Source organism: Manis javanica, chromosome 2 (genome assembly GCF_040802235.1).
Source record: "Manis javanica isolate MJ-LG chromosome 2, MJ_LKY, whole genome shotgun sequence".
NCBI lineage: Eukaryota > Metazoa > Chordata > Mammalia > Pholidota > Manidae > Manis > Manis javanica.
In genome coordinates, this window is record NC_133157.1 from 223,034,063 (window position 1) to 223,055,663 (window position 21,601).

At 58.3% G+C, this 21,601-nt stretch overlaps 1 long non-coding RNA gene across 8 annotated transcripts; it reads right to left on the reverse strand.

The window, feature by feature from the left end:
- Positions 1–12,389: 12,389 nt before the first annotated feature.
- LOC108390239 (uncharacterized) lies at positions 12,390–20,761 on the reverse strand. 8 transcript variants are annotated; one of them, XR_012128604.1, is made up of 5 exons: positions 20,134–20,761; positions 16,201–19,706; positions 15,843–15,913; positions 14,401–15,358; positions 12,390–12,591 (listed from the first exon to the last, which is right to left on the reverse strand). It is a non-coding gene; the product is annotated as an uncharacterized lncRNA (long non-coding RNA). The 8 variants fall into 8 exon arrangements; XR_012128601.1 differs by having other exon boundaries at positions 14,401–15,913; XR_012128605.1 differs by having other exon boundaries at positions 14,401–15,327; positions 15,843–19,706.
- Between the last annotated feature and the right edge of the window lie 840 nt (positions 20,762–21,601).

Sequence of the window (21,601 nt, forward strand, 5' to 3'; positions counted from 1 at the left end):
CTGATGCCTTTTCGCCACCTCACAGATTTCAGGAGTCACTGAGGGGGACGCCAGGCCTGGAAAGACTGAGGTCCCTTCAACCAGACACAGTGCTTGTTTCCACGGATGGAGTCTGAGCCCCTAGGTGCCGGAGCGTGGGCACCTAAGAGTGAGACATGCCTCCCGAGAGTTGGCCCCACAGGCTAGGAGGGGCAGCCACCAGGCTGAGTGAGGGGGGAAGAGGCTAGGGGTAGCGGGAAGAGGTGGGGGTGTCAGGGGGAGCCCTTGTCTGTGGCCGCACCTGCCCCTGCTGGTTGGGCGGCATTACCTCTGTGCTCTACGGAAAAGGCCCAGACACAGGAGGGCACAGCCGAGGCCACTCTGTGGGTCCCCTTGGTCAGGGCCAGGGTGGGCTGCCTGAGGGAGAGGAACACAGGGACGCTTGTTTGGGGAACCCAGAACAGGTGCTTTGAAGAATGTCTCCACGCCAGCCCTGGGCCTCGAGGTCTGCGGGGGCAAGTCCGTGATGCCCTGCCCAGCACACAGACCAGCAGCCTGCACTGCCATCCCCTCCTGCAGGCCCAGGTCTCCCCGGGCCGCGGTGCTGACTCAGTCCTCCGTGCTCTGAGGAGCGCGGGCCGGCAGGCACCGCTCACCTGCCCCTGCCCTCCCTGGAGAGGGGCAGACCGGGCAGTCGCAGGCTATTTTCAACCACTGGTTCTCACACTTCTCAGGGTGAGAACCAGGCGCGATTGGCGGGTATTCCTAACACCTCTGGGGTGGGCAGGCAGAGGAAATGCAGGTCAGGGAGAGTTGAGGTGGCACCAGCTGGGCAAAGCTACTGTGGGCTCGGGGCTGGCTGGGGACCTTCAAGGCCTCTGCCAATGGTGACGGCTGGGTGTGCCTGGCCTGACATCTCTCCAGCATCTGTGCCGGCCAAGCTTACCTCACTTCCTGCCTCTCTCTGCCCTCGTGGCAACTACCAGAGGCTGCAAGGTGCTGTTTCAAGCTGAGACGCTGCAGCCCGGAGACGTGATGTGACTTGCCCACGGTCACACAGCCAGGGATCAGGACTGACACCACAAGCTTCGCTCTGACCCACCTGGGCCTCGGAGTCCTGGGCTCGCTCTTCAAAGGGGGCCTTCATGATCCACAGGGCAGAGAGGGAAAAAGGAGGGACTGTCACGGGCAGAGTTCCTGCCTTAGGCCAGGAGCAGCACAGGACGTTTCCCGGGCAGGGTTCCAGCCTGCAAAACACCCTGCCTGAGCCCAGGGCATGGCCACACACAGGCCCAGACCCTGACCACAGGCTGAGCCTGACCCGGGTCCCATGCTCATCCTGATTCCTGATCGCTAACTGAGCCCTGATCCTGGCACACACTGATCGCCGATCATAATCACAGACTGAGTCCTAAGCTTTGCCACATCCTGGTCGTACCCTAAGGACAGTGTCACTCACAGCCATTGGGCCAGTTTCCATCAAGCCCCTCTTATGGGCCTGGTACTCTGCCCAGACTAGGCCAATGCTCTCGCCCCACCCCACAGCCTTAGCTCCCAAAGCGGAGGCTGTGTGGACTTCTGGGCCTGTGCAAACACATGTCCCAGCTTCCCCTTGCAGGACTCCCTCTGGGCTTAGCAACCCCCCAGGACTGTGGGACGCCTAGCAAGCTCTGGGAGCTTTCAGTGGAGGGAAATCAAGCATTTACTGAATGGCAGAGTAAAAATCAAAATAGACAACAAGAGGGATGAGGAGAGAGCTGGAGCAGAGGCATGTGGTGGTCTTGCTGGCTCTGCATGGTCATCGGCCACATGTGGCACACAGTGGCTCCAAGTGGCATGGAGAGTAAACTGGCCCCCTGCCCTGGCAGGTGCAGGCCAAGCTCTCCCCCGCCCACCTGGTGCCCTGACGCCCACTAAGACTGGTGTGCTCCCACACACTCCTAGCTTCTGCGTGCTCAGCACAGCTGACCCCAAAAGAGGCCCAGGCATCCTCAAAGCCCCTGGACCCCACCTGAGCCCCCATGTGGGTCCTCCCCATCCCGGGCCCTGATGTCGCATCCCATGGTCTCACCAGAAGGCCTCACTGTCTCAGCTGTCACTGTAGGGTGGAGGTTGGGGGCTGGTCTGGGTGGCATGGCCAGACAGAGGGACATGCAGAGGGCAGCAGGTACTCAACTCCACACAGGGTATGGCTGCCCACTCCAGATCCGTGGCATTGACATGCCCAGCCCCTCCCTGCTCACCTTCTCTGCACTAGCCCCTTCCCTGCCCACCTCCCTGCCTATCCCTGCCTGAGCCAGCTTCTTTCTTATGGCTGTAAGCCCACTATCCATGTGTTGGGGATACTCTGTGCCTTTGGGGGCTGCTTGGATCATGACACCCTTGGGAAGGAATCCTGTCTTTCCACAAGGGAAGGGCGACCCCATGCCTCAGGGTCTCCCTCCACACCCCTCTGCCTGTTGAATCACTGTCATAGGATGGGGACTGTGCAGGGGGAGCTCTTGTTTGTCTCTCTCTCCCGGAAGTCCAAGTGCCATTAGCAGGGACCATTCTGGGGCCTGCAAGGTAGCAGGGAAAGTTGAAGGCCGGGAGGAGGCAGAGGAGGGGGCAACTGAACTGGCTGGAGGCAGAGGCCCAAATGTTTGAGATGCTGGAGGGAAGCTTGTGGCTCTGAAGACAGGATATTTCGTGGGGCAAAAAGCCAAGTCCTGGAACTCTCAGCCTGGGGCTGGTGCTTCTGAGCCTTCTCCTTCCTCCTGACTCGCACAGCCCTGCCGCTCCTCCACAGCTCTGAACCAGAGGCAGGGCAGGGCTGCCCACCCCAGGACCAGGCTGTGGTCTCTCAAGAAGCCGAGGGATTTTGCATGTTCGTTTGCATACTGTTTGCATTCCAAAGGTGAAATCACTCCTCCAGCTGCTGGGGTTGGTTCCTGGAACTGCAGCGCTCCCAGTACCTGGCAAATGTGTTGCTGCTGGGAGTGGGCACAACTGGGAATGGACTTTATGTGGTGAAAATAACGTATAATATTTGCCCAGCACTTTAAGATTTATATAACACCTTCAAATATTTCAAATTATTTTACTGTCAAAACAGCATGGGAAAGGGAACATAATTCCCCTCTTAAAGGTGGTGAAGCTGAGGCTCAGAGATAGCAAGTCAATTGTGCAAAGTCACACGACAAGCAAGTAACCCTGCAAGGATCTGGGTTCTTCAAATCTTCTCCTGCTCTTCTTAGATGACTGTCCACCCAACTGACACAGTTCTCTGCCCGGAAGCTACTGGGGGAAGATGGTGGCGGTGGTGGTAATGGGGGTGATGGTGGTGATGGCGGTGGCAGCAGTGGCGATGGTACTGGTGGTGCAGGTGATGGTGGTAGTGGTGGTGGTGGTGATGGTGGTGGTTGTGATTGTGATGGTGGTGGTGGTGGTGGTGGTGGTGGAGGAGGAGGTGATGGTGGTGGTGGTGGTGATGGTGAGTTGGGTGATGTTGAAAAGCATGAGTCTGCCATTGGGATGACTCCGAGATCAAGAACAAGAATCTATTCGGCTCCTTCCTCAGTGCTTGCAGAGACAGCGGTGGCTTGTTCAATGCCTGCGTCCTTCCTCCTGTGGTTAGTTTACCATCCCCTCCACTGGAGCTCAGGGCAGGTGAGAGATATTCCCTCCTCAGGGCCTGCTGTTCTGTCCAGCAGTCCCTGCTGGTGGTGCTCTCTCCCAGCACTCAGGGACATGGCCTTATTTCTACACCTGTCCTGGCCCAGAACTCAGGCTGGGCCCAGCTGCCTCTGGCCACTGCCTGGCAAGTGGGAGCCTGATATGGAGATGCAGTAAGACAAGGGCAGCATCTCCTTAGACCTCCAGGAACCCTCTGGCACTCTGCAGCCCCCTTCCCCACCCGTGCCCACCACCATGTTCCCTGGCCAGGCAGACACTGACCCCTGCTCCTCTGCCTTCACACTAGAGCCTGGCTCTGCAGGGCTGTGGCTGTCCCGGGTTCACTGCTTGGCTGTGAATCCCATATGGTCTCAGCCCCAGGGCAGGCACACATGTGTACACACCCATACAAGCACACAAACATGCACACACAAACTACCCATATATGCACAATCACACACACTCCCAGATGCACACAACCTGGCAATGGGCCCAGTCACATGGCCAGACAGAGTGGAGCCAGTCCCGGGTCTGTTCTGCTGCACCCAGGATCCTGCCCACCCTGCTGTGCCCCATGTGGCCTTGAATACCACTCTCCAGGTTTGCAGGGATCCCTGATGGATGTCATGCAGCTGGAGCTTGTAGGCCTCCAGGGAGGGTGCTATGGCTACAGAAGGATCCTTTCTGAACGTCAACCACAAGTCAATGCTCTGAGATTGAACATTCCCTGGGAGTGGTGGGGGGCAGTGCCACAGGGAGAGGAAAGGTGGCCCCCTGCCTGGACAGGGTGGGGGGTTGGTGCCCTACATTCTTCAGAGCAGCTTAGATGTAGAGGCGCCAGAGCCTTGGGAACCAGCCAGCTGAGATGCTTGCAGAGATTCCAGAGGGATCCCCACGCGGAGCTCGCCGTCCTGGAGGGCCAAGGGGCCTCCCGACCTCCTGCCCTGTCCGCTTTAGGGAATGCCACACCTACCCTGAGTTGCCAGGGCTGGTTACTGTCAGCTCTTCACATCTTCATGGTGCTCAGTTACCGGATGCATGGTCTCTTTTAAAGCACATAATGTTTCAAGTGTGCTATAAAGGCTGGGCTCCATGCATGGGAGGGCACCTGCCTGTTCCCCAGCTCTGACACAGCTCAGACTTTGGCCTATTTGCTTCAGACATTTTCTGATTTTTAGAGGAGAAAAGATTACCAACAAGAGCTTGCTCTCTGGGCTTCCTCAGTTTCCCACTTTGCCCCTCGTCTTCCTGGGTTCCTGGTTCCTCTGCCTCTTTGCTCACATCTCTGGGTCATGCGCATTTGTCCAAATTGTGCAGCGAGGCGGCCCCCGGGCCCTGAGATGCGGACAGTCAGTATTGCTAGTGAACCTCCGGCAGCGGTTACTACGTCTCTGGGTTTGTCCACGAGTCCGTGTTGATGGCTGTGGCTCTGTGCTTCCTCATTCTTAGGGCTGCGTACTGCGCACAGCCTGGGCCGGTCCTCAGTCCTGGAGCTCATTCCCAGAGCTCCCGTTTCCCCAGGGTCACATACATTGGAGTCACAGGGACAGTGCTTGGGGCTGGCCTGCCTACACAACAAGGGGCCCTGATGACCCCCTGTGACTGCTGGGGCATGTTGTGGGTATCCAGGAGCAGGTGCCTGTGGGTTGAAGAGCACTTGCAGCTTGAACTGTCCAAGCACAGTCAGCTTGCTGTCCAGCCAGGTGCACCCTTGGGGACGGGCTGTTGTTACACTTGAACTACAGCCAATCGGCCAGGGGGGTCATGGGTGGGCATCTTACTGTGGTTCCTGTTTGTCTTTCCCTGTTCCTGAGATACTCCCATTGGCCTTGGAGGCTGAGAGAGATGGGTATGCTGGGCCAGGTCAGGGGACAGGGCCCGGAGAGGCCTGCCAACCTGCTGCCAGGAGGCCCTGGCAGAAAGGCTTGGGGAAGTGGAAACCAGGCCCCGTCCAGGTGTAAGCTGGGTTCAGGTCCCTGCTGTGAGCACCAGCAGCAAGTGGCAGCCATGGGCCCTGAGAGAGACCCCGAGCCTGGGGGCACCACCTCCATCCTCGAGCACACAGCCTTCGTGCTGCACCGCGACAGGCCCTACTGCCGGCCAGCCAGACGCCCTGGGTGAGTGAACAACCAACGACCAAGTGCATGAGTGAAGGAGGAAAAGCCAGCTGGGAGCACTTCACCTGGAGGCAGGGTGCTTACTAACCTAGGGGTGTTAGAGCCTCTTCCAGCAGCAGGATAGAGGTGGCTGGCCCCAGCAGCCCCGCAGCCTCGTCAGGGGCAGGCCTGGCCAAGGGACACAAGCCGGGGCTCTTGCTCTTCTGTCCTTTCAGCCAGCTTTGCTCCAGGCAGGCCAGGTGACAGCCCAGGTGCAGCCTCTCACCTGTCAATTCCTCTGCCCACCTGTGCAGAGCACGGCCAGGGCCTGGAACTCGATGGGCAGGGAAGAGAGCAGGGCAGCAGGCCCCAGTTCAGGTACAAAGACAGGGAGGTGACAGTGGCCTCTGGGTGGTCTAAGAGGAGCAGCAGACTGCATTCCTCACTGCTGACCAAGCCCAGCTGAGAGATGAGGAGCTGGAGATGTGCCCCGTGCAGACCAGGAGGGGACAACTGCTACCATCTGGGTGCCTCTCGCCCCGCCCTGTTGATAGGCCCTCCCTGCCTTCCTGACCAGGCCTGTAGAGGGGAAGGCAGGTGAGCCAGAGGTGGACGTGATTGCCAGCTCCCGATGCGGCAGCCCAGGAGTCCCCATGGGGTCCCGCTGCGGTCAAGCGGCCTCCCTGGGAAAGGACACTGCTGGGGGTGGAGTACCGCCTGCTGGCTCAGTCTGCCCCCCAGGGCTCACGGCTCCCCTGGCAGGACAGGCATAAGGCCAGTGTGACTGGTGGCCTGGAATGTGACTCAGCCAGAGCTGCATGCTGGTGAGTTGTGGAACATTGCCTGCCGAATTAAATTAAGCACCTCAGAATTAAAAATACATATTTATTTTAACTGGTTGGAGTGTCGGGAGGGACCTGAAAGGGAGGGGAGATGAACTATTACAAATTAGATAATTGAGGCAGCAGAGAGGAGAGCGCGCCGAAACGGGAACCTGGAGGCCGAATTGTGAATTCCCCATGCCGTGCCATTGAGAGGGTGAAAGAAAGTCAGATGCAAAGAGGAAAAAATAAATAAACAGGCAACGAAAGCAAGCCCAGCCGAGAGGTTCCATCATGTTCATTCAGGGAGTAACGGAGGGGGCCGTGCGAGCTGAGGGCGTTTGGGGCTGCGGGACACGCAGGTCCGGGAGGGCCAGCAGGAGGCTGGCCAGTTACAGGGTGAGGCTCAGCAGGCACCTGCCTCAGGCCCCCGAGAGTGGAGAGCTGGGAAGGTGCAGCAGAGGGCCGGCTCTCCAGGGAGGCTGCGTGGTTCAGGGAAGGCCACTGAGATGCCGGGCGGTGGCACAGCCAGTGGCTGGTGGCCTGTGCTCTTCCTCCTGGCGCTGTGATGTGGACATGACAGACACAGAAGGACGCTGGTGGTGGTGCTGGGGCTGGTGGGGTGGGGCACTGGTTAGGGGACACAGAGGAGGGGTGGTGTTCAGGGGCTGAGTGGCACTGATGCCAGGCGAACAGTGGGGGTCCCTGTCTCACCTTCTGACATGGGGCTGTGGGGGGAGCTAAAACCCCAGATTTGACCCCTAAAGGTTGCAAGGCCTTGGGCTGATCCCTGACTTCCTCTGTGGTCTGTGTTCCTGGAGGTCTTGCAGGCAGAATACTCCCCAGGACCTTGGGCTGGAAGGGAACACAGCAGCTGGGCCAGTGTTGCTGGCACAGTTGATGGAAGGTGGGCAGCGGAGATAATGGAGTGGAGAAGCATGCTGGGCCAGGCCACCAAGGAGGCTGGTGTGAAGGCCCTGCGTGGTTAGGCTCCCGCCCAAGACAGGTGCCTGGCCCAAGCCCAGCTTCTCAAATCGGTGTGGGGACGGAGGGTATCTATAGGGACAGCCCTCCAGGGCATGTGAGTGTGTGCGTGTGCGTGCCTGTGTGTGTGTGAGGAGGTGATGCTCTTAGTGCACACTCACGCCCACCCACACCCCCGGGATCACACCCCAGTGTGCGTTCCCACAGTGCTTAGAGTGGGTCGGGCAGGCGATGTGGGTCACAAACGGGGCCATGACTGTGGAACTGGTCCCTTCTGGGCTGACCTCCTTAGTGCCCAAGGCTGCCAGCGACCTGCTGGCCCCAGATTTAGATAGCGTGAAGAACAGCAGCTGCCCAAACCCTGAGAAGGTGGCAAGGGCCATTTTCCCAGAAATAGGAGGAGAAAAGACACAAGGACTTCTCCCTGGCCCCTCTCCCCCTCTGCCCCCAAGGGCTGGGAGTCACAGGACAGATGAGGCCCCTGGCACCTGGGAGCTGATCCCGACGGCCTTGGGACTTTCCCTCTCCCTTGGCCACACTCGGCCACTCCAGTGGTCCCCATCTCCCGGTGCAGCCCGGGGACTGGGCCCTTTCTGGCCAAGAGCAGGTCCGGATTTCCTACGAGGGGAGGGGCTTAGCTGGCTGCGATCCCCGCTCCATGGAGGCTGCCTGGTCTGACCTGATCTGAGTCACCTGATCTGTCCCAGAGCTGGGATTGGGGACCCATCAGAGTGCCTCTGGGGCTTCATCTACACACCAACGTCCACACCTCCAGGAGCCTCATCTCAGAAACCCAGTAACTTTCGGCAGGGACCTGCCCTGAAGGGAGGGCCTCCTGGTGTAGCCTCCTGCCCATGTCCCCTCCTGCCTGCCTAGGAGCCCGCAGAGACGGGTGGACTGCCATCTTGCAGATGCTTTAGGTGTTGTGGGGACAGATCTGAGGCTCTGGCTGAGCTCTGGCTGCACAGGAACACAGAGCTGGGTCCCTGACCTCTGTCCTGGCCGCAGCTGGGCCCCACGTCCCTTCAGAGACCCCTACAGCTCTGCACAGGGTGTAGCATCCCTCAGTTTGATTGGGCCCTGGCTCACCCTGTGCGCCCAGTGCCTCAGCCACTGCTGAATATGGAGGAAGCCCAGGTGTATAGGCATGTGCCTGTGTATGTGACCTATGTGTACATGTACATGCATGTGTGTATGTGGGTATGTGTGATACACACATGCACATACATCTCATGCATACACAAAGTACAGTGCAGGTGTGTCTGGTGTGTGTACAGGTGCATGCAGACATGCATGTGTACATATATGCCACACACAGGGACATGTGTTTGTACCCACATGTATACACACAAGGCCATGGACATGTGTATAGCTACATGGCACAAACACACCTGGTGTGCACAGACATGTACACAAAAATACAGTGTGCAGACCTCACAGTATAAGTGCACATGCACATGTGTTTGTCATATGAGTGTTTGCATGCCTGACGTGTGTGTGGCCAGAAGAGGGAGGAGGGGTAGATCCCTCTGGCCTGGAAAATCTGAGTGGCTCAAGAAATAAACCTCTTGGATTGTATAAAGGTCATGCTGTGCTTTTCACAGTTCTAGGGAAGGTGTGAGGTGCTACCTGTGAATTTTAAATTGGGCCAAATGGAGACTGGCAGTGTCCTGGGCTTGGCAATCAGGGGCTGCCAGGTTCTCCATCCTGTTCCCACTGTGTCGGGAGGCACCAGCCCCTCCCTGTCTGAGGGAGGGGCCAGCACCATGCCCAGCCCCCCACACCCTCGCCTCACTGTATGGAATCTTCCCTGTGTGCTTTCCTTCCCGGGACGCTCCCCCACCAGGGAGCTGAGACTTACGCCTCTGCCTCAGCACACACCTGCCCCACAGTATCTTTTGGGAAGCTTTCAATAGCCTGTAACAGAAAACCCAACCCAAGCTGGCTTACCCATGAAGGGATTGGATTGGCTCGTGTAAATGGAACTTCGGAAGTTTGTGGGTTTCAGGCGAAGTTTGACCTGGGCTGCAACTCTGCTTGTCTGTGAATCTCCTTGCTTTTTCTCATCCTCAGGCATTGACTTTGTCTTCCTGGTGGCTCTCTCCATGGAGCAGGATGATTCCGCATCCTCAGACCTCACCTGTACCCCACACAGTCCCTGCTCATCATGCATCTGATACCTCAAGGCCAAAGTGACTGCCTGAGCTCCAGCTGTCACATCAGCCTTCAACCCAGCAAGAAGAAAGATCTGCCCTATTCTTTATGGGCACCTCCCAGAAGCTGCACACATTACTTCCAACAAATCCGTTGGTGAGACCTTACACCCATCTGCAAGGCAGGCTGAGAAGTGAGTCTGTATTCTGGCAGCTATTCACTCAGCTCAACACCCAGTGGGCCTCAGGCAGGTGGCACAGACACTGCTTCTGAGGTGGTGGGCCAGTCCCCACACGGGGCCCTCCCTCAGGACTCAGCACCCACAGGCCAGCAGAGCTGTACCCTGCTCGGGGACCAGTGACAGGATGGGGATGACTCAGACACTGCCCTCCCCTTGGTCATCCCCAGACTGGTAGGGAGACAAGCCCTGGACCCAGGGCAGGGGCAGTGAGGGACACAAGAACTGGCCAGACAGATGCCCAGGAAGGACTTCTTCAGACACTCTGGGCAGGGAGGAGGCAGGTAGGGTGACACAACCCCTATGGCTGGGCATGGGGCAGACTTCCCGGTGGCCACACTGCATTGGCAGCCCACTGGGGGCCTGTCCAAATGAAGAAACTGCTGGCCTGCCATGGACGGGGAGGAGCAGGCACAGTGTGTCGGGCAGTGCAGGGCCCTTGGCGCCTGGGCCTGTGTGGTTTCCAAGGCTGGGAATGGCCACGTGCCCTAGAGAGGGCAGAGCCTCCCGGCCTCCCTGCCCAGTGAGTGCCAAGTGGCCTGCCCTGTGCCAGTGCTGCCTGCCTCCTGACCTCCTCACCTTCCCCCAGAACCCGCGAACCCTTAAGGGACCCGGTCATGTGACTGATGAACAAGCCCCCTCCTGCGGCCAGAGGGGTTTTAGCACAACCCAGATTGATTGCCTGGGAATAGCTGGCAGACAGGCTCCTGAGGCCCTAGTCCCACCCCAGACGCCTGAGGGTGCAAAGCCTCCATCCTGTTGCCCCATGTTCGGCACCCTGCGGAGGCCTGGGAAAATTCTGCACCGCTTCCAGCTTATGTCTGGTCCCCCGCCCAGGCTCTATGATGCTCTTTGATGGTGGGACAGAGTTGGTGCAGGTCTGACGGAAGAGCAAGGTGGAAGCAGCGGAGAGACAGCTGTGTGCTGGGAGGCGTGGCCACTGGCTTCAGGCGGTCCTGGGTTGAAATCCCAGCCCCTCCTGCACCTGCTGTTGCCCTCTGGCTGGGCCTCTGGTGCCTCACTTGCAGAGTGGGGTGAATGTCTCCACCTCTAGGGTGTGGCGTGTGCAGTAACTGGTGGAGACCAGCGCACAGTAGGTGCCCAATACACACCAGATCTCCTTTATTTCCTTTGGAGAGCAGCCAGTCTAATGGGCAGAGGGTGCCCCTGCCCTTGGAGAGCCAGATGGGGGGAGATGGCAAGGTGGGAGCAGGAGATGCAACAGGTGCAAATGTTGGAGGGAAGGGGGCTGTGCTCAGGCCCACGAGCACAGGCTGCCCTGTCCTCACACAGCCCCTGGAGCCCCATAGGGCACAGCTGCCCTGCCCCAGACATGCCCACCAGGAATGCTCCTCCAGCCCAGCCTTCCCTGGGGCTAAGCCCCTCACCCTAGAAAATCAGAAATAATTAAAATGTGGGTCTCTATGAATTCTAGCATATTTTTTTATTTGCTTTTCCATCACTGCAATCAGGACACAAAATTGTCTCATCATCCCCAAACTCTTCTTTGCCAGCCACGAATCACAACCTTGGGCTGGGTAAGGCAAGGGCAGCACCTGTGGCTGCCGAGAGGGTTCCTGGCAGGAAGGCCATGGTAGCAAAGGCAGGAAGGAGAAAGGCCATTGGTGCGAAGCCGTGGAGCCTTTGGTGGCCAAAAGGGCTGCAGCCTCCAAGAAGCCAGCAGAAAAGACGCCTGCCACCGAAGGAAAGGAGCCTGCTGTTTAAACCTAAATGTGCTTATTCCACAAAGATCGGCTGAGTTTGAGTAAAGACCTGATCAGAGAGGCAGCAAGAAAGAAAGGTGTCGGTCATCACACGGTCCCTGACCTCAAGTTCCTGGCCATCCTGTATCACTACAGTCTTGTCCTTTGGAGGGCGTCCTGTCCATGGGCCCATACAGCCCCGGCCTTCAGAGGCTGGCTTCTTTTACTCGGCACAATGCCATTGAGACCTGTCTGAACTGCTGCATGTATGAAAAGTTTATTTTTCCTGCTGGCACTGTTCCACGCATGGCTGTACCCCAGTTCACTTAATCATCGTCCCCTAAAGGACACTGGGTAGTTTCCAGTTTAGGGCTACTGTAAACGAAGGTGCCATGAGCATTCAACTAAAGGTCTCGGGAGTTTGTGTTTCACTTGGGTGAACCTAAGTGGGGTGGATGCCCACTTAGCAGCGTCCTCTGGGGCCCAAGGGGCGTGTATGTCTCCTGTTTTCCAGAGTACCCACCCCATTCTGCACTCCAGCCCACAGCGTATGAGAGCCCCCGTTGCCCACAGTCCCACCGCACCTGGTCTAACCCCTATGTTGTATCTGAGCCGTTCTCACAGGGCTGACATGGTATCTCATCATGGTGTGAATCTGTGTTTCCCTGATGACTAGTGGTGTTGAACATCTTTCCATGCACTTATTTATCATCCAAATACCCTCTTCAGTGAAGTGTCTGTTCAAGCATTTGTACTTTTTAAAAAATTTTTATTTTGAAACAATGATAGGCTCATGAGAAGTTGTGGAGTCAGCACAGAAAGTTCTCTTTAGTTTTCCTCCACTTGGGAACATCTTACTTTGCTTTCCTTCCTGAAGGCTATTTTCACTGGATGCAGAATTCTGTCCTTTTCTTTCAGCAATTGGAAAACACTATTCCACTTCCATCTGGCCTCCAGGGTTTCTGATGAGACATTCAAAGTCAGTTGGATAATTTCCCCCTTCTAAATAACTCGGAATTTTTTCATCTACTTTCAAGCATTTATTCTTTGTCTTTAGGTTTTAGCAGTTTGATTCCAATGTGTCTGAGAATGAATTTCTTGGTTTCACACTGAATCTGTAGGTTTGTGTATTTTACTGAATTGGAGGAAATTTCAGTCATTCTTTCCCCAAATATCTTTTTCTGCATCATACTCTTTCTCCTTCTGGGACCCTCGTTCATGAATGTTAGATCTCCAGATAGTAACCCACCGGTCTCTGAGACTCTGATTTTCTTTGACTCTTTCCTACCCTCCTGTTCATACTGGACTCTTTCTACTGATCCAGGTTTATGTTCCCTGGCTATTTCTTCTGTCATCTCCGTTCTGCTATAGTGGGAGTTGTACCGTGAGTATTTTTATTTTGGTTATGTATTTTTCAGATCTAATGTTTCCACTTTCTTCTTATTTACATCTTCTCACCCTTTTTTTTTTTTCTGAGACTTTCTATATTTCTGTTTGTTTCAAGAGTATTTGCCTTTACTTATTGGAACGTTTTTATAATAACTGCACAGCCTGGGCAGTTTGGGAGGGACGCTGAGGGGCTGAGCCCCTCCAGGAGAGGAGCCCTGTGCATTGGGGTCCTGACATCAGCAAGGTCCTGGGTACCCACCCCCTCTGCTGTGTGAGGGCTGGGAGTGCACACCTGTGCTGGGGTTTTGTGGGCACCCAGGATGCTGGAGAGGACAAACGGACAAATGCTGAAGGCCCCAGGCTGCCTGTGTCCTTGAGGGGCCCAGCAGGGCAGTGGCTGGGTGTGCCTAGGGAGTGAGGTCAAAGGTCAAAGAGGGCACTGGAAGACCTGGAGTGTGAGCCCAGCCGGGGGGTTGGGGGTAGGGTGAGCACATAGGCAGTGCATCACGGGGTGCCCAGTGGGCCCTGAGATGCCTCCCCTTGAAAGGAATGGCTTTGAATTCTAGGGGTAGTGTGGGTGGATGTCGGGAGGCAGAAGCCTGGGACCCTGGGGACTGTCCTGCAGAGCCCTGGGCGTTTTCAGATCTGCCAGGAAGGCTTCAGAATGTTTTCCAGGGCCACTGGGAAGACAGCAGCCCAACCTCCCAGGAGACCCTTCTAAGGCCAGGGTGGCACTGAGGGTGAGACCCAGAATGCCCAGGGGGATTGGTGGTGGGTGGTCTGCCGAGAGCTCCCACACCATCAAGACAGAGACCCAGGGAGGCCTCAGGGGCTCTGGAAAGGCAGGCGAGGTGAGCCCCACAGGGAAGGCGGGGACCAGGCTAGGAGAGCTGAGGGCCTGAGTACAGTTCCTCTCTGCCTCTGAGTTCTGCCTGGGGTCTGGCCTTGAGCCAGTACGGTGTCCTGGGGCTGCCCCAGCAGGCAGAGCCTGAGCAGCGCCCTCTCCCGGCCCCGCCCGGAGTCCTGCTGTCTCTGCTGTCCCAGCTCCTGCCCTTGGACCTGCCCCCGTGCCCGCCCCGCCCTCTCACCCGTTAACTCCAAGGGGGCCCACCCTCTTTCTCCCCCTCACAGCACCTCTCTCACCTCCCAGGTGTGGCCACACTGCTCAGAGCTGTGGGCACACCTCTGCACGATCGTGGCAGGCTGTGCTTCCCACACCAGCCCCCCTGCTGGAGCCCCCGCTCTGCCCTGCAGGGAGAGCCCTGAGGGCTGGCAGTGCCCACAGCATCTTGCCTGGGCCCTCAGCAGACGGAGCCAGGGCAGGTCCCAGCACTGACACAGCAGGAGGGTCTGTCCCTCTGTCACGGCAGTTAGTCACCTACCCTCTAGGAGCCTTGGCCCCCGTCTCTAGAAGGAGGGGGTCTGATTCCCACTCCATGGACAGCAAGCTCCAGAAGGCCACCTGGTGGTGCAGCTCCTACCCCTGCTGGGGCAGGCTGGGCTGAGGGAGGGCATGGTGCCCACGTAGGGTCCACGGTGGGGGATGTCAGGGTCAGCTGGCCAGGAACCCTGGTTTCTGCCAACAGAGTGGTATCTGGTGTTGGTCAGCCCCTTAGGGGGCTGGGTGCCAGGCACAGTGTAGGGTGAGGGGCCTTCAGTGGGTGGTGACACAGACAGGAGGTCCCCATGGTAGGCTGATGTGGTGGGGCGGTGTGCTCCCCAAACAATGTCCTGGCCGGGCCCTGCTCCTGGCCCCCCCACCGGCTCTGCCCTACACTGGCCCAGTTGCTCTTGACCTCTTGCTCCCCACAGGGAGGGAGGGGCCAACCCTGGAAATCCCACTGTCCTTCCTGCAGAGCCTAGGCAGGCCACCCAGGCCTCTGGGGGCTCCTCCCTGACCCTCCCCTGGGGACGCATGCCCCCTCACTGCTTCCTGGGGCCGGGACTGGTGGGCCATGATGGTCAGAAATGACCTCCCAGGATACAGCAGCTCGTTTCCCAGATTCCTTGTAGCTCACAGCCCTGAGCTGTGTCTAGCGCTCACAATGTAGCAGGCAGCCTTTGGTTTCCCAAACTGCCCTGCTTACAAGGCACCTCCCAGCTCACAGAGTTTCTCACAGCCAAGCCAGATGGAGCCCTTGACTCAGAGGGGAAGAAAACCCAGCTCAGGCATGTTCCAGCAGAAAGGAATCGGCCCCCATAAATTGCTGGCAGTTCCTGCTTCAGGTCTGGGTGAATCCAGGAGCTCGCGTGGTGTTGGAAGTGCCCCATCTCGCTCCTCAGCTCTGAGCTCTCAGACAAGCTCCTGTCTGTGGTACAAAAGCTGGTGCCCTGGAGCCACTGAGGTAGTAGCCACAGCAGAAAAGAGGAAGAAAAGGACAGGTAGCAGCAGGATGGGATCCCCCAGGAAAGGGACTGGCTGGGAGGAGACTGAAATGCCTGCTGGAAATGCCCCGGGGGAAGGTGCCAGGAACAGCTCTGGAGAGGGAGCAGGGCTGGGTGGAGGGAGAGCCTGCTCAGCGTGCCCCTCTCCTGCTGCCTCTGCCAGCCCACAGGAGCTGGAGTGGCCCTGCAGAGCTGCCCCTTCTCAGCAAGGGGTTCCAGGCCTCTGCAGCACATGTCAACCCATTCTGGGGTGTGGGCTACCCTGTGGGTGGCACAGGAGCTCCATTTTGCCAGGGCCAGTCCCACAGAGGGAGCTGGCAGGGGGCGGGGTGCCTTGGTGTCTTGCGAATGGGTTTCAGTCCCGAGCAAGTTCGCTATGGATTCAGTGTGACTGAAGAAATTAACAGCAAAACATTCTTGGGGTGAAAGGGTTCATTACCCGGCTTGTTCTCCGGCGGCAGGTCAGGCACTAGCGTCTCTGCCTCCACCCAGAGGCCTGGGCCGAGCTCACTGTATAGAGCAATAATAGCTTATTGCCTACGGGTGTGGAGGCGGCAGCCCAGCAACAGGCCAGTTTACATCATCAGGTGGTTTAAGTTCAGGGAGGACCCTGGCCATAGGAGCCCCAACTTCCCCACACTCAGCCTGAAGCGGAATCTGGGAGTGTCTCCGGAAGCCACTGCAGACCACAGGTGGTGTGGGGAGGGGGACAGGCTTGGCAGCAAAGCCCCCACTGCCGAGCCTTGCTCACACCCTGCAGGCCGCTCGCAGGTGGGGACGTGCTGCTCACCACTCACCTGGCTCCTCCTGAATGCTCGGATTTACGTGGGGTTGACTGTCAGCAGCTGAGCTCAAAGCAAAACTAGATGATGGGACATAGCTGGGGAGGAGGCCGGACTCTCTGTGGGACAGGGGTGGGAGGCCCAGACAGGGAGGGTCGGCAAGGCTCCCACCCCCTGCGCAGCACTGCCTGGGCATGCAGGGCGGTGGGGGGCAGGAGGGGACAGATCCAGACTGTGGGATGCCTGATGGGGACACACCCAAATCCACACAGGTTCCCACACGGGGCCTGAGCCCTGGTCCGGCAGGGGGTCAGGACTACAGGAGACCTCCCAGCCCTGGGCCCAGGCTAAGCCCCTGCCTCAGTGGACATCCACTGGCCTTTGTCCCAGGGAGGCCTGGGTAGGGGTTGTGAGGACCCTGTTTCTAGCTGGGCATGTGGCTCTGCTGACACCCATCAACAGGCCTGCATGTTGTCCTGGGCTCACTTCTGCTGCCTCCTGTCTGTCCCCTGGCCGTGACTCCTGGTAGGAGGGTAGAGACTGCACTGCCCTGCGCTCTGTGGTCACTCCCACGACTCCCTTCCCTTGGTTTTTACCCCCTCAAGCCCTGTAAATACAGCAGCCATCACCCAACACAGGCAATATGCCCAAGGCCTCCCAGCCCTGCGCTGGCCCAGGGTCACCGGGGGAGGCTGGTGAGCAGCGCACCCCCACGGCTAGGGCCAGGGCATGTCGGGGGCCCCAAGGACAGACCCCACCTCGCCTCCACACTTGGACCTTCAGCACCCCTCCTTCTTCTTGGTTATGGCAAAGTACAGATGGTGTATTTTCTTGTGCTGGAGCCTCTGCATCTGTTTTCCCATCGGAGAAATGGGGTGGGACCCAGGATGGAGGCGGGGTCATCTCCCTGCGCCTCTTGTGCCCTCCTGGAGGGGGCGGACCCATCGCTGGTTCCAGTCACGGCTCTCCCAAGCCCCTCTGTGAATGTTTGCTGACTGAGTGAAGGGATGGGTGGGCACAAGGGTAGATGGATGGATGGATGAACTGAAAAGGGAATGGCTTTAAAGTCTCAGTATGAGGGGGCTCAGTGGTAGAGGGCACAATGCCATTATGCTTTATCAGGGCATCTCCTGGCCCTCCGCTCCAGGCAGCCCCACCTCATGAACCAGAAAGCCTTCCCATGTCTGTCATGGTGTGGATGGAGGATGGGCCCTGGAGCTCAGACCTTAGAGGGCCGGTGGGTGCTAAAACCCACAAGCAACATGCCTGGTGCTCCATGGGCCAACCTCTGCATATGTTATTTCCACATGGTCAGCCTTGAGTGCCCATTTCACTGGGGGCAAACTGGGGCCCATTGGGGTGGAGTGACTTGTTCAGGGTCACACAGCGAACGAAGAGTAAGAGCTTAGTTTGAACCAAGACAGAGCTCCTGGCACTTCTGGGAGTCAAACCGCAGGCATGCCCAGCGGCTGAGGCGAGCTTGCGTCCCTCAGCTGTGGCAATGATGGGGCTGGGGCTGCTGCTGTCCACCCTGGTATGAGGCCCCTCTGAGTGCCCAGGCTGTGTGAGGCGGGGAGGACCAAGGAGCAGCAGGCCCCCAAGGAGAAGCCCCTGGCCATGACCACCAACCTGCTTGCCCACCTGTTCTGCAAAGCCTGTAGCTCAGCCGAGGGGCAGGTATCAGAGAGGGAGAAGGGACAGCTAGGAATCTCCTTTGGAGAGGAAGGTGGGGGGCAGTGAGAACCCCAGAGGAGGGCACAGGCCATTGTGGTGAGGGCAGGACCCCCAGCCCCCAGGGCCTTCACCACAATCAGCTGAGGAGGGAAAAGCATGGACGGGGGTCAGGAGCTCAAGGTCTAGGCCCAGCTCTGTCCCACTGCTTGGCAAGCTTGACAGCAGCACGGGGGAGGGGGGGTACATTCTTGCTCTGGGCCTCAGTTTCCCCCAATAGTACAAATGATCTCCAAGAGCCCCTCAGCTCAGCCACTCTATCATTCACTACTCACTTATTCATTCATTCAACAAACACAGTGCAACGCAGCCATGTGCTAGCTGTTGCCAGCAAGTAGCTCACAGTGTGGGCAGGGCGGGGATCAGACCTGGCTGAGTGCAGAGAAAGGCGAGCGCCGGCTGGGGAGCTAGAGGAGGCAGCTGGGGCAGGGGCAAGGGGGTGGGGAGGACATCTTGAAGGATGGGGACGCTACCTGCCAGGCAGAGGGGCTGGAGGCAGAGGTGAGGGGGCATCTGGAGAGATGGTGGCTGTGGGCATGGGGCAGCACCCTGATGGGCCTGGAATGCCAGGCAAGGTGCTCAGATGTGGTCCTGCTGTGATGGGAGGCCTGCAAAGGGCCTCCAGCAGTGGCTCTACCTCCCCAGATCAGACCAGGTGGATAAGCCAAGGAGAACAGGGGCTCTCCCCAACCACCCCGACGGCCCCTGCTTCTCATCAGCACCCAGGCAGCGGGCCTCTCCGTGTCTTCCACCGACACAGAGCACATGGTGGTGAGGCCTGGCAGCTTGTGGGAGGGACGCCCTGGAAGCACAGTGCTGTCGTTTTGCACAAGGCCACTCACTGATGTCACCATCAAGCATCAGCATCTCATCACCGAGTTTCCTATGTGCTTTAGTGGGGGAGGTTTTGGGTTCTGAGGGTGGGGGTGGAGGGTGGCACAATGAAGTTTCTTCTTGACTGTGAGTGTGAGAAAGTGTGGGACTGTATGTGAGTGTGTGCAGGGAAAGGAGTGGGGGGCAGGGTGGTGGGGGCCGGGGCAAACCTCTGTATGCTATGGGCTGAACAGGAGTTTGGGCAGAAAGTGACATAGGAGCGGGATGTGGATACCTTCTTCCGCAGCCCTGTTAGATTCATACTGTTTCTGCCTGACAAACTTCTACTCATCCTTCAGCACCCAGCCCAGATGACCGTTTTCTGGGAAACATTTCCAACATCCCAGGAGTAATGTTCTGCTTCCTCATACAACCTTCTAACAATAGTTAGGCAGCTCTTTGAGCCTGTCTGTCCCCTTCTGCGCCCCAGAGATACCCTGAGGGCAGCACCCACATGTTGTCGGTGCTGGTGCCCGGCATCTGTCTATAACATCAGTCACAAATCAGACATACCAGGAGCTCACATGTGCCCAGGCATCCAGACGGCCAGGACCTGGGCTGAGGGCCACCAGAGGCTTCCCTGGCATTGACCCACTCAGACCTTATGCCAACTCCACAGAGCCAGGAACATTATGATCTGTGCCACACAGATGAGAAAGCTGAGGCAGAGGGCAAGTGTCTGAGGTGTTGGGCCACCTGGCAGGCCTGTGGCAGAACTAGGGGTCAGGCCAAATGCCCTGTGGAGGACACTGCAAGGTTGGTGGGGAGTGGGGGCTGCTGATGGGCTGGCCCATGGGATGGCTGCACAGCGGGAGGGAGCGGAGGGGAGGGGAGGGGGATGGAGCCTGTCTGCCCCCCAGAGGGAATCTCCTCACGGGAAGAACAAAGGGCTGCTTGCAGGGCACCGTGGAGGAAACCTAAGTGGGCCACAGGCAGGAGCTGAGTTAACGCGGGTAGGAGGAACCGCCGCTGGGGCGCTGGCTCAGCTCCTCACTTGCAGGAAGCTCTGATGCCAGGTCCTTTGCCGCCCTGCCCTGCGGGGACCCACTGTGTTCCCCCAGAGGGGTCCAAAGCGGCTGTCACCCCCGCCCCCACCCCCACCCGGGCGTGAAGGCGCGTCAGCAAGGTGGCGGGGTTGCTGCCATCCCCACGCCACGCGTTCACACCCCTACTCCTACTGCCCTCCCCACTGACGTTCAAGCTTCTTGCTCTCCTGCTGCGCCTGCACGAGGCCTCTCCCTGAGCCCTTGGGGCTGGTGCAGCCCCTTCTCCCCAGACCCTCAGTGCCTCCTGGCCGCTCCCTGTAGCCCAACCTTCATTACTCCCCATGAGAAAGCGACTTGCCTGGGTCCCCGCACCTGTGGCTTGGTCAAGATGGCTGCGCTCCTGTGTCCAGCAGACAGGGTGGGATGCACAGAAGGACAGCAGGGCAGGCTGGGGGTCGCTGGAAGAGGCGCCCATGGCCGCTGCTCCCAGTCTGGGACCAGCCATGGGGCAACAATCTGCGGGGTGGGGGGAGGACTGCGGCTGCATCCAGTGGGACAGAACGGGTATCTGTGAGTTCTGGCTGCCAGGGTCCCTCTCCCGGTCTCCCCCTGCTTATCTTCCCATGCTTGCTCACCACAGAGTGGGGCAGGCTGCCTGGGCGGCCAGCAAGGGGCAGAGCAGGTGTGCACCCCACCCGCTCGCCCCCGTGGCAGGCTGGGTGTGCCGGACCCAGCGTGACTGCCCAGGCAGTGTGCGCGTGAAAGCCTAATTGGCAGGCCCTGACTGTGAGTTATGGGGGTGTGGGCGGAACCCTGTCCAAAGTTCATACAGCTCATCTGTGACCCTGTGGGCCACGATTTTATACCGGTATGTGCTGAGAGTGCTCGTGGCTGATACGGGGGCAGAGTCCTGGCCTCAATGGCAGAGACAGATCTGGGGCCCAGCACAGCCAGAGGCTCATAGCAGACCTGTGTGTGTCCCTCCCTGCCTGGGCCAGGTTTCCCACCTGTGGGATGAGGGCGCTGAAGAGTTGGCGTTAGTGGCTAGGCTTCTGGGGTCAGCTGTGGCTGGAGATGTCAGGTGTTTCCACAGGGGAGGCTCTGACGGCCCCATGTGGCTCCTCGTCCCCCTGTAGGGTACTCACAGCTCACCTGCCAGAAATGTTTCGAGACTTCCCTGGGCCAGGCCTCCTCATTAAGGGGGTCTTCCCTGACCCCCAGGCCTCTTTGGGTTCCCCACCCCCCTGTTCTGCCCATGCACAGCCTCTACTCAGGGTCCCAGGGCACATCTATGTGATGCGTGGCCTGTCTGCTGGGCTGTGAACACTGGGCTGTGTCCTGACGCAGGACTACCAGGTGAGCCTCATCTTCCTTTTCTTGCTGTGTACAAGAGCCAGGTGGCAGCTGGGCACACAGAACCCGGGAGGATGGCATTTGACTCCCTGGCAGCTAGAAGTACCCAAAGGACCCAGTTCTGGCCAGGAGAGGGGTTTAAGCAGATATGTGTGCAAAACCTATCCTTAAAAGTGCAGGGCTGGGGAGGAATGCAAGCCTGTATACCTCTGCACTGTCTGGTTCTTCCTGCTGGTTCGAAAGCAGACACGATGGCTGGAGCTCACACAGCTATCTTGTGCCGAAGCAGACAGCCCATCTGAGGATCAGAGGAGCGACTGGATTACAGGAGGTTGGGATCCTGATGATTGTGAGGTCACCTTCCCAGCCTTATTGCCTATCTGGACTTAACATGTGACATTAAAAGTAGACACTGATCTTGTTTATGCCACTGTTACAGGGTTTTCTGTTATTAGCAGCAAAATCTAATCGTA